Source organism: Talpa occidentalis, unplaced genomic scaffold (assembly GCF_014898055.3).
Source record: "Talpa occidentalis isolate TD23 unplaced genomic scaffold, MPIMG_talOcc4v2.1 talOcc4.6, whole genome shotgun sequence".
Taxonomy (NCBI): domain Eukaryota; kingdom Metazoa; phylum Chordata; class Mammalia; order Eulipotyphla; family Talpidae; genus Talpa; species Talpa occidentalis.
Genome location: NW_023604972.1, coordinates 121,932,206 through 121,944,245, shown reverse-complemented (window position 1 = coordinate 121,944,245; position 12,040 = coordinate 121,932,206). Strand labels below are relative to the sequence as shown.

Sequence of the window (12,040 nt, the reverse complement as noted above, 5' to 3'; positions counted from 1 at the left end):
TATCAGGGCTGCCCTATAGCAGCTTGGCGCCCAACGTGCTTTGCAAGCTTCACCCGTGGTTGACCAGCCCAAAGTAATTTTTCTTGCGTTGGTCACCATAAAGCGCATTAGGTCAGGTTCACTTCCTCTTGCCCTTCCAATACCCACTATAGGGGGGGAAATGGGAGTAAATCTTCCAATTCTCTTGGCACTTGATTTCGGATTAGGAAGAATTTCTCTGCCTAAAGCTATGTGAAGCCTTCCTTGCTTCCTCCAGCACCGGAAGCCCAGACGCCCAGGAATCCACAGGGCCCCACACCAGGCTCTCACACACCTCCCTCTCCACCCCTGCCAGGAGGTGCAGAGCGCTCGTTCAAATTCTCAGCCGACAGGGACACCCAGAGACGACCAAGTGCCTTCCTGGCAGCACTAGCTTTCTGAAAACCTGCAATTCCTGTTGCTATTTTGTCACCTGATCGCAAGCTGACAATTCCCAGTGTCTCTCCAGCTTCCAGTCTCAGCCACAATGGAATTCTGTGTTTATTTACAAGATCACCATTTCTCTCCCCCAGCCCGCTCTGTCCCCTGACTCCTTCTTGTCTGAGGCGCTTCCCGGCCTGACATTGTCAGCAGCAGAGGCACCACCTCCACCCACCGTCCACCAAGGGAGCCGGAACTGGCAGCACTGAGGTCCTCCACATTCTCGAGATAAGCCCCAGGGTCTGCGCCCCAAGGGGACCCCACTGCTTTCCTGTCTCTTCCCCTCAGTCAGAGCTACTTGCCCAATGCTTGCTGACAGCTGCTCACCTCTCTGTCCTCTTTTCCACCCTACTCGACCTGTTCAGGTTTCCGCACCAGCTACTGCAGCAGGAGGGGAATGGAGAGAGACAGAATAAAACCGACAGCAAGAAAAAAGGGAGAGCTGGCTCCCCACTCCGGCAGTGACACGAGAGAAAGAACCCTTGTGGGGCCCTTGCATACCCCTAAGATGAAGTTAGAGCCTCAGCTGCTGCCTTCATCGGCCCCCCAGAGGATGGTAAGCAAGAATCCAGTCCTCACAAAAACTCTAGGGGCTGATTTGAGAACAAGACACACACAAATCCAGGGGCACTCATACCCACTAGTCACATTAACCAGAGGGTACAAAAGACCCAAATGTCCATCCATAGACAGTGGATTAACAGAACAGGATACACACAAAGTGGACTTTTATTCAGTCACCCAAAGGAATGACAAATTGATACATTCTCCACATGGATGATCCTCAAATACATGCTCAGCGAAAAAAGACAGACACAAACTGTGACATTAGCCTACAATTCTATTTATATGGAATATTCAGAACAGGCACATTCAGAGACAGGACACAGATGGTCGTGGCCATCACCTGGTGGGAGGGCTTATTGGGAGGGGCTGCTTAAAAGATACGGGTTTCCTATGGGGTGATGGAAATGTGTGGGAACTTGGTGGCCACACATAGTGTGGAAATTCTACCCATTTTTAAATGGCTTTTTTTTTTTAAGCATTCTTTTTTTTTTAAGATTTATTTATTTATTTATACAAGCACTGGGTATAGTCAGAAGCACGGGAGGGTGAGAGAATTCACCAGAGCCAGAGCGGAGAGCAGAACAGGCAGAGTGATGAAGTACACTGCTGAGGGGAGCAGCAGGCGGCAGGAGAGGTCTGCGCGCCATGTGGGACCCTCACCCGGCGGCCGGGGATCGAACCGGCGTAACAGAGGCCGCAGGCAGCTTCGCAACCCAGCGCTCAACCGCTGTGCCACCGGGGAGGCCCTAAATGGCTATTTCAGATACATGAATTTCATCTCCTGGTGCTTAAACCCCACAAGTTAGTTCTGCTATGATTCCTATTTCACAGATAAAGAAATCGGGGCCCAAAGAAATCAGGGAACTTGCCCCAGTCACACAGTCAGTGTGCTTCACAGCAATTCACACACAGTTAGGACTGTAGGACCCTCAAAACCCCCTAGGCCCCTCCTCCTGTCACCCCTTTGGAAGCTAAGATTTGTGTTGGTAACGAAATGCTCCCCAACGTCCTGGCCAACCCTGAATCATCAGACTCTCAAGCAGGTTGCTCTGTGCTCCTCCACCCTGGGAAATAATACAAAAAAATTTCAAAGCACAGTTTGATGGTGCCCACTCTTGGAAGAGCAGAGTAGTTCCGGGAAAACACCCCACCCAGACACGATGCTGGCAGTTACCTCAGGAGTCCAATTCTCTGTATTCAGAAAAAAATGTTATTTTCTGCGGCCAGCCAGTCCCCCGTGGCATCTGCTACCCACGTTAGCTACCCCTTTTGCTCAGGTAGTAACCCAGCAAAACAACAAATAGCTAATATTTATTGTGTGATCTCTTCAAGACACAAAGGCTGGCGTGGAGGGGCTAGTCCCAGAAGCCAGCTCTTACGCAGTTTACAATCTTACATTTGAGGACTGTAATCTCCTAGATAAGCAGAACAGGAAACATTATTTGGGGGCTTCGGGGGAAGGCATCATGGGTGGACACCAAAGGGGACAGGGTGGCAGAGAACAGGTGGAGGTGGGCTGGTTGCTGGTGGATGGTGACTGGACCTTGGCGCTGGGCGTGGTGTGTTCTGTCCAGGTGCGGAGGTGAGAAACTGCAGCCCTGGAACCCACACAGTGCTGCAAACTAACGTTATCTCGATTTAATAAAAAAAAAAAGACGGCCCCGCCAGGTAAGGTCTTGGTTAAAGCGCAGCAGTCAACCTCTGAGGCTTGCGTGCAGACCCCAGGGACCAGGGCAAAGTCTATGTCTGGACAGGCAACGCCGACGTCACATCTACACAAAATGTTCCTGACTCCAGAGGACCCCGCTGAGAATCCAGGACTCCATGAGGGCAAGTGAGCCCAGGCAGCCAGGCCGGCCAACCTGGACGAAGCTGCACATCCCCCGGATTCGCGTGCCCGCAGCGCCCCCTCGTGTTGGCAGCGCGTCTCCACGGGTCCCCGTGCCCGGGCTAAGCTCGCTTCTGGTCCTTTCTCCTGCAAATGTTTCCCAAGGGCTAATGCTGCTCAAGGATGGGGGGAGGGAGAAAGAGACAGACAGCTGCTTACAGTTAGGGGTGAGTATCTGCGGATGGGGAGCGACCCCACGACTGAACCGCAACAATCACGAGATTGACTACCCCAATATTGCCCTGAGGCTTTCTGAAGACCTCTCCACGGAGGAGGTGATGCCTAACCTGCAATCCCAAAGGGAAGTGGAAATTATTCAGGTTTGGGTCTTGAGAGAAGAAGGAAGGGCACTGGATAGTTCCCAAGTGCCAAGGTCAGTGTAAAAAAATAGTAGGATTAGAAAAATGTGTGTATTTTAGTATGGTGAAGCACAGTGGTGGGGGCCAAGTGAAATGAAGTGGTGTGGAAGTTGGGGAAGGGGTGACATGGGAAAGGAAAATTGGGAGAAAGATGAACTGGGCAGGTAAGCCAGCACCAGATCATAGGGATCCTGGGGCAACAAGATGGGGGGTTCGAATTCTGTGCTGAGTGCAGATAAGAGGGAGAGTTTGTGTTGTAAAAGACCCCTCTGGGGCCTCCCCGGTGGCGCAGCGGTTCAGCGCTGGGTTGCGAAGCTGCCAGCGCCGATTCGATCCCCGGCTGCTCCCCGGCCACTGGAGGAGGGTCCCACATGGCGCGCAGACCTCTCCTGCCGCCCGCTGCTCCCCTCAGCAGTGTACTTCGGTCCTTCTGCCTGCTCTGCTCCCCGCTCTGGCTCTGGTGAATTCTCTCACCCTCCCATGCTTCTGACTGTACCCAGTGCTTGTATAAATAATAAATAAATAAATCTTAAAAAAAAAAAAAAAGACCCCTCTGGATGCAGTGTGCAAAAAATATAGGAATGAGCTGACCAATGGGGTAGGGGAAGAGAGGCCTTGCTTGTGACAATCAGGGGAGAGGTCCTACTGCCTGGAAGTGGGGGGGACAGAAAAAGCCCCGAGGGCATGGGGAGATGCAAGACTGCTCCCCAGAGCTCTTATTTGCAGTTACCGGACCTCACTGAAGTAGTTGGTGGCAAGACACATTCACAAATCAGCGAGATGCACAGGCCTGGAGATGTAGGGCACATGCTGAGTGTAGTAGCCACAGCAGCAACATACAGCAGTGGTGCCAGGTCTGCTCATCAGGGACCCAGTTAAGGCTTCCTCATCCCAATGTCAAGGCGCACAGCCGCCATTTCCAACACTCTCTTTCTGCCTAGATTTCAAGAATCACTTTGGGACTGGATATGGTAAGCTGGAAATGCTTGGAGATTGTCTCTTCATAGTTCTCTGCAGGGTTTAAGGGAGTCTTTGCCAAGTTTAGGGACAGATTTATTTTTTAATTTATATGTATTTTACATCATTCTTCATTTTTGTACAATGTATGCTTTCTCCTTTCAGATGTAGTCCCCATAAAATTCCCACCACCAATCTACCGGTGCACCATTACCGTAGTCTGAGGGACAGATTTTAGCTGAACCTGCAGAGGGAACCCTTCCAGCCCCAGCCTGCATTTCATTGCTTGTCTTTGGTGCCCTCTAGTGACAACAGGGTGAGTTACATATTCACATCCAAGTCTCAGATGCTCTATCTCTAATCTATCTCAGTCTCTTTAATACTGGGTTGCACTTACAACCAACAATCTGCAATACAGACGTAGGCTGTAGAGTCAAAAAGGTCGCCCCAGGGATCATTTATTCAGACCCCCATAAGGAGAAATGCACCAAGGTCTTCCACATCCTCTTTAATGCAAAATTCAAAGGAAACTCCTCACTACACCCCCCTGATGAACCCTGCCCCAGGGCTCTTCTGACACTACACTAGTACATTTCCTTTCGTAGGAAAAGCATAGTCTCTTGAAGAAGCTCAGGTTGCTGATGTGGCTTGTCACTTCAGATAAACTTTAGAGAAGGGGAAAGGCAATTTTAACTTGGTTGAATTTGAGTCACAACTGATTTTCCAGACATCACGAATTGACCTATTCAAAGGTCATTGCCACCCCCTCCCTCCCCTTTGCACTTGCAGAATAGGTTCTGGCCAAAGGGACTGAGGCAATGAAAGTGGGGGGCGCTCTGGGAGGGCTCCCTCATCTCTTTTCCCTCCTCCTGGCTAAAATGTGAAAGTGATGTCCTGGACAAAGGTAGTCTCATGAGGGAAGAACCCAGGGGATCACAGAGATCCCAACGCACAAGCCCTCACACCGCTGAGCTGCTGACCTGGTGTCAGCACCTGCCTGCCACCCGCGCCCCTGTCACGTGAGAAACACAGACCCCTAGTCCGATGGATTGCTACTCCATACATGGCCAGGTCCTCTGCAACTAGGACCCCAGAATTCCTAACTGACACAAATGACAAGATGTATGCTGCAGCTTTTGCAGGTCGACTCTAGATACAGGCCTTCACCTGAGTAAAATAACCAGCAATCCAATGTGAGAAGGGACTGAGAAATGGGAGGAGAGATACATTAACTACATTTCAGCCTCTCTCGGTAGCATTTTATCAGCACTGGGTGCAGCTGATACCATCATGTGGTAGCCTGAAATTTCTTAGAGTAAAATGGGTTAAACTAAGCAAACCAAGTCCTGATTTGAACACTTTTCCTTCTCCTCTCTTCCTCCTCCATTGTGATCTGCTCCCGGGCTACATTCCCAGGAAACTTGAGAACGAATTGGGCTGGTTCTCCTAGAGTATTCTCTGTGCCACTTCGGAGATAAGGATAGCATCAGGGCAAGCCTCTGCCCGCAGCTAAGGACAATAGCCTGGAGGAACATTCTCTGCCGGAAAACATAAGCACCGGAACTACTGAAACCCACATCACCTGGTGCCTCCCCAGATCTGAGAACACAAAGCTCCTCAGTCCATTTACAACTCACATCTCAGCCTTTACAGTCTTCCCTTATATAATAACAACACCCTTGATTTGGGGGGCACCAGCTCATTAGGGTGCTAACGCAATGGCTGACTCCCTTGGTGGCCACTTCATGTAATAAACTTCTCTGCGCAAAGACAACATTCTCCTGGTTCAGAGTTTGATTTCTGGGTGAGCAAAAGACCCAATACAGTTGTTTTCATTAACAACATTTGCAGCATCTTTGCCTGGGAAGCAGAGCAAGAAAAACTGCATAGCATGATGTTCAAGGACCTAGTGTGATATAATCCCAGGTCTAATAAAGTGGAGAAGTCCCAGAGTTTGGGGTCCTTTTTATAATGAGCATCCCCTGGGACTCTCTGGAGCAGGAGCTGTCTTAATGGCACTCTCCCTGCCCTCCTGCTCTTCCCCCTGCTCTGCCTTCAGTCTCTGGGGGCTTTACCAGGAAATTACTTGCAACCTATTCTGAGTCAGGAGCCTGCCAAGTGAAAGGTCTTAAAGAAACAGAGAAGGAAAACATACAAACTACACAAAGGAAGCAAAGGTGTGGCTAGATCGTGTACAAAAAAAAAGAAACATTTGTTTCAACCTCCCCAGTTCCAATGACTATGCTCTTAGAACCAATAGATAATTTCCGAATAATCCCACTTTTTCGGATGCCATGAGGCCTTGGTACTGCAAATATAAGACCCCACCTGGGTCACCCTCCTCGCTTTCAGATGGGAGTCAAGTCACAGTTGTGACAACCACTTGCCTTTTTGCAACATGAGTCACTAAAGTCACTTACTTGGCACTTATTTTATCAATAGGTACTTAAAATACTTTTGGGGGAGTCATTTATCTGTTTAATATTTACTTCACAGTCACTTAGACACCCAGTCAACTATTTGCATCTGGTGTGCTTTTAACTGATACATTCAAGGTACCAAGTACTAGTGGGTAGAAATCCAGTGTGAGTGCTTGCTTCAGTACAGCCTGGGAGTCAGATGAGAATTTGTCCAGTTACTCATTACAGAAACAGATAACTGCTTCTGAAAATGATAGAGAGAAGTTTACTTTTCTCTCATGTAATGGAAATCCGGAGGCAGTTCAAGTTGTGGTCAAAGTCGTCAGAAACAGTTATCTTTCTAGCCAACCATGGCCTTCACCCTCAAAGCTGTCCAAAGTTCCAGAATAACCACAGCAGCCCCAGCCATTCCATCCACACTCCGGGTGGCAGGAAAAAGAAAGAGATGAGAAGACTGTGGTTCCTCGCTGAGTCAGCTCCTGGCAGTGGTTCCCAGAGGACCCACTTTCTCATTGGCCACTGCTGTAAATTGGGCCAGGGCTATAGGCAGAATTGGTGCAGCCCCATCACCCTCCCTAAATTCATATGTTAAAATCCTAACAGCCCCCCACCTACCCCCCCCCAAGAAAATACTATTAGGAGATGGGACCTTTGGGCAGTATTCAAATTATGAAGACAGCACCCTCATAGAAAGGTTAGTCCTGATAAAAGAGGCTCCAGAGAGATTCCCTCATCCCTCCTGCAAAGGGCAGATATAGTGAGAAGGTGCCATCTGTGCACCCAGAAGAGGGTCCTCACCCGCCCGTGCTGGTGCCTTGCACTTAGTCTTCCCACCTCTAGAACTGGGAGAAATGAATACCTGAGTTTGTAACCTACTGGAGTAGCTCATAATACTGTGGTGTTTTGTTATAAATGGACGAGGACGACTGGACTGGACACTTGCTAGCCCTCAGGTTCTGTGTAAAGAAGAGGGTGACTATTAAGCAGGCAGTTTCTGCTGCAGTTTGCAGATGAAATACCAATTTAATGATTTCATGCTTCTCACCCTCTAACCCCCAACGCAAACATGATTTGCCTTTCCATGGACAGTTACAGAGGAAAAGCTGGGTTTAGTCAAACATAATCTAACACGATCTAGACTTGGGGACAGTAAACCCTGGTTGAACTCTGTACCCCCACCTACTTTGGTAAACAAGGTTTTATTGGAAAACATTTGTTTTTATGTGTATCTGAGGCCACTTGGGCAGCAAAGTCAGAGATTGCAAGAGACCTTCTGGCACACAAAACCTGTTTTTAGTGCTTTGAAAAAATTCACTGCCCCAGGGACCATGGAAAAGACAACAGCAATAAGGACCACTTCCTCGGTGCTCTGTGATCCCCAAATTATACCCCATTACTTTGTTAGAACAGAAAAAGTGCCCGGTATATAAAGTGTGTTTGGATAATAACTTCTATAGCTTACAAAGTGTTTTACAAACATTAGAAGAACCACAGCTATTGCTTGTTCACAAACTAAGGAAGCTGAGGTGCACAGATTTAGGGGTTGTCCTTGTCCCTGTTCTGATATAAGTAGCCAAACAGATTCTGAGCAGGGTCTTTTGTAAATTACCCACAACTCCAAAAATATTCATTTTTTAAATATTGAACAGAAGCCCAATCCCCAGGGCTCCAGAGGCGGTGGCCAGGTTGGTTATGCATGGCCCCAGTGAGCTGCCTGCAGGCAGCCCCTCCCTCGGCTGAGCCAGGTGGACTGCCAGAGCCCTGGCCCCAATCCAACTGTGCTGCCTGCGGACAGAGCCCCAAGGCTGCTCTGAGAGAGCCTGCCAGCCAGCTTTCCTGGGCTCTGTCAGCTGACCCCAGCATGTGCAGCCTGAGGGCAGCTCCCAGGCTGCTCCACAGATACCAGAGGTGGTTGCCTGCCCCAGAGCTGGCCAGCACTGAGGCGCCTGGTCCTGGCTGCTTGGATGGGAGCGTTGGGCCCTCCTGGGTCAGCCCTCCATCATGCTCTCTGGAGCCACAGATGGAGAGGCCGCCAGGCCAGTAGAGAGTGTTCCCAGCGGGCATCCCATCCTGCAGACCCTGGGTGTGTCCCGGTACTCCTGCTGGGCCCCCTGCATTGTTAAACCCAGCCCCACTTAAGGGAGCCAGGTGGGGTGTGCCTCCTGCCCCATTGAGGGTGGTTTTGGCCCATGAAACTGGTAGAGGACAGGAATAGAAAAGAAAAGGAGGAGCACACAAGACCAAAAACCTGGTTCACAAAATGCCAAGAGCTGGAAGTGGGGGTAGAATGGGTTAGCGTGGCCATTGACACAGCTGTGGAAACCAAGATCCTCAGGTACCAACGCCTAGATTACAAAGCAGAAGATCCAAGCAAGTATCAGACTGCTGTAGGGAGTGTCTAAAGCACAGACCTAAGGGTAAAGATTTGGAAATTGAGCCCCACAGACCCCAAAGGTAAAGATACGGAGATTGAGCCCATCATAGAATCTCCTGTCCCTTTCAGACTCTGCATAGTTATCCAAAATCAGCAATTAACCAAAGGGTCAAGGGAGTGAGCCCCTCCCAAACAGAAGACAATTGTATCAGTGTAGTCTCTGCCCAGGCTCGGGGCCACACTCCTTCTGCCCACTTGTGACTACGCAGGTGCCTCTTTTCACCAACTCTCCTCTGCAGGGCAGCAGCCTCCTGCCTGCCTGTGACCCGAACCTGCTGGGGCTTCTCTTCACTGACCTCCCTCAGCGGAGGCCGCCCTCCTCAAGGCCGCCCACCTGCAGCCATGCAGGCCTCTCTCAGCAAACCTGTCTCTTTTGGGGCAGCTCTTCCTGCCCGCTTGTGTCTGTGCAAGTGTCCTTTATTCTTCTGTCTCTTTCCCTAATAAATCTTCTCTTTAAATATAACTACTGTCTCTGTCTCGTGGAGAAACTCGCCAGGAAACTCGCTGCGTGCCGCTGAGAGGGAAACTCTGGTGAAACCTTTCCTAAGAGTGAACCCAAGGACCTGCACAAACTCCAAACACCACATCAAAGCCACCCTAACCTTAACGCAGATGAGTCTGGACAGGCACCACGATATACATGGGCCAAGCAGGTTGGCACTCTCCAGCTGTTAGTCAAGGGCTTGAGCTCATTACCCAGACTGAAGACGAAGTGAGTTTGACTGGGGCTTACCCAGCATCAATAAAACAGGACTAAAAAATGATCTACTCAGGCGTATGGGTGGGGACCCTAAAGAGGGTACAGGCAGAGTGAACACCCAGTCTAGCTCTGTCATTTCCACTACTGCAATTATCTTTTTGTTTATTAATTATTGAGGTAACATTGGTTTATAATACTGTATATGATTTAGGGGAGTAGGTTCACATCTCCTCAGATGTATGTCGCCACCCCACACCTACCACAAAAGCATCCATAGTCCTCTACCACAGACCAATGGGGGTCCTCTCCCATTTATTTCTATCCTCACCCTCCCATTCTAGTATTCTCAATGCTGCACGCACAGTTCTAGGATTTACTTGGTTTTATCAGTCACTTTGTTCCACAATATTCCACATATAAGTAAAATCTCCAGTATTTGTCTTCCTCCTTCTGACGTATTTCACTTAGCATTCGCTCCAATTCCATTCATGTTATTGCATAGCAATATTTCATCTTTTTCTGGCTAAGTAATATTCTATTGTGTACATGTACCACTTCTTTTTCTTTCTTTCTTTTTTTTTTTTTTTTTAGCACAATGGGCCATGGTGATGTACTACTTCTTAATCCACTCACCTGTCCTTGGGCACTTAGAATCTGAACTTCACAGGCTAGTCTAAAATCCTAGATGGCCCCCCCATTGTGTGCAGATAACATGCAAATTCTCAGCATCTGATGCATATGTTAGCCTGACCTGTTTCTATTCATTCTCTACCCCTTCAAAATTGAATCTATATAATGTCTATAGCCCTGACATTCCCCAAACATCCCATGACGTTCTCTCTGTTCCCTTGTGTGTAGATGCATTCTTGTTTTCAGAAATACCACCCTCCCTTGTGGACCTAGAGAAGTCCCACTCTTCATATAGAATCACTTGGTGAAGTTCCTATGTAACCACTTCCACCAAGATGCAACAGCTTGCACTCATCTGTGTCCGCATTGCACTATGATGCAACTTTGCTTTTAGAACAGCCTTTCCTACTAGGCTGCAGGGTCCCTAAGGCAAGGACTGCCTCCTTCGTGTCTCCTGTCATCTGTCATCCTATCATCGGCAGTTAGTGTGATGCTATTAGAATTGCTACTGACAATTGCTAATGTTATCAGAATTTTAATATAAAATATAAATGAATGCCCACAATTTAAACGATAATATTTAAAATGCACAGTTACAAAATAAAAATATTTCTGCAGTTGTAAGATTTTAGGGGGAAAATCAGAGCTCTAAAAACAGGAAAGAATTCATCTATCTTGTCTGACTTAACTGCACCCCAGACTGAAGGCAAGAGGGATGGAAGACTGGATAAGTAGCATTGCCCTTTCCTAAGCTCCTCAGATTCACGATTAATCAAATCAGAATTCTACTTCTTATCTGATTCTAAGTGGTCAGTTCAGCAGGGTCTAGCAGAAATAGCACAACTTTGAAAGTTAGACAAACCAAGATGCAAACCAAAGATCAAATTTTCACTGCTTTATCATTCAGAGATATGTAACCTTCTTGAAGTGCAGTTTTATCAATGCTCATATAAGCCAGTTCGAGCAAGTCATCAAAACACATCACACTCACAGACCCAGCACATAGCGACTGCTCAGGGATGTGGATTTCCTTTCCCTTTATTGAGCGAAATTTATTTTTGTACCTTTTTACATGAGTACCTCTTCCCAAAGATGATAATAACCTCTGCCAGTACTGACCTATTTCCTCCCTAGATTGATAGTCCTATAATAATCTAAGAACGATCATCAAAAGTTAGGTTTCCGTTTTAGAAAGCAACATCTACCATCTTTTTTCCTAGCTAAAACAAAAGTGATCAAATCAACATGATAGATTAAAAAAAAACATATTTGTTTACCTGAAATGCTAACCTGATGCCACCAGCTGTTTCGACCTGAAACTATGGACGCTCTCTCCTGACCTGGGAGGACCCACGCCCTCCCACCTTCCTTAGCCTCCTCCCTCTTACCTTTCCTCCTCAGGCCTGGTCCTCCTCCCTCTTTGTACCAGTTGGGTTGCTAGGAATTGGTGCTGCAAATTCCCCACCTCATTGGCTTAGCTGGCCATCAATCTGTGCCCAGCCCTGCCTTCTCTCAAGTTTACAGTTCTGTTGCCTAGGAAATCCTGTGACTGAGAAAGCCAAGCTGTTTGCACTGGGAGAGAAGCTAGCAGGAAGTTGAGCCGGTAATTGTTTGGTTTCCAGAACA

At 48.2% G+C, this 12,040-nt stretch overlaps 1 protein-coding gene across 2 annotated transcripts in view; it reads right to left on the bottom strand.

Annotated features, from left to right (window-relative positions):
• Positions 1–11,837, bottom strand: part of CAPSL (calcyphosine like) — a 31,633-nt gene extending 19,796 nt beyond the window's left edge. Inside the window, exon 1 of one of the 2 annotated variants that reach the window (XM_037529724.2) lies at positions 11,803–11,837. The gene's annotated coding sequence lies outside the window, so the exon portion shown is untranslated. Of the gene's footprint in view, positions 1–11,691; positions 11,712–11,802 lie in introns of those variants that run through there. The other variant, XM_037529723.2, reaches the window with a different exon arrangement.
• Positions 11,838–12,040: the final 203 nt, after the last annotated feature.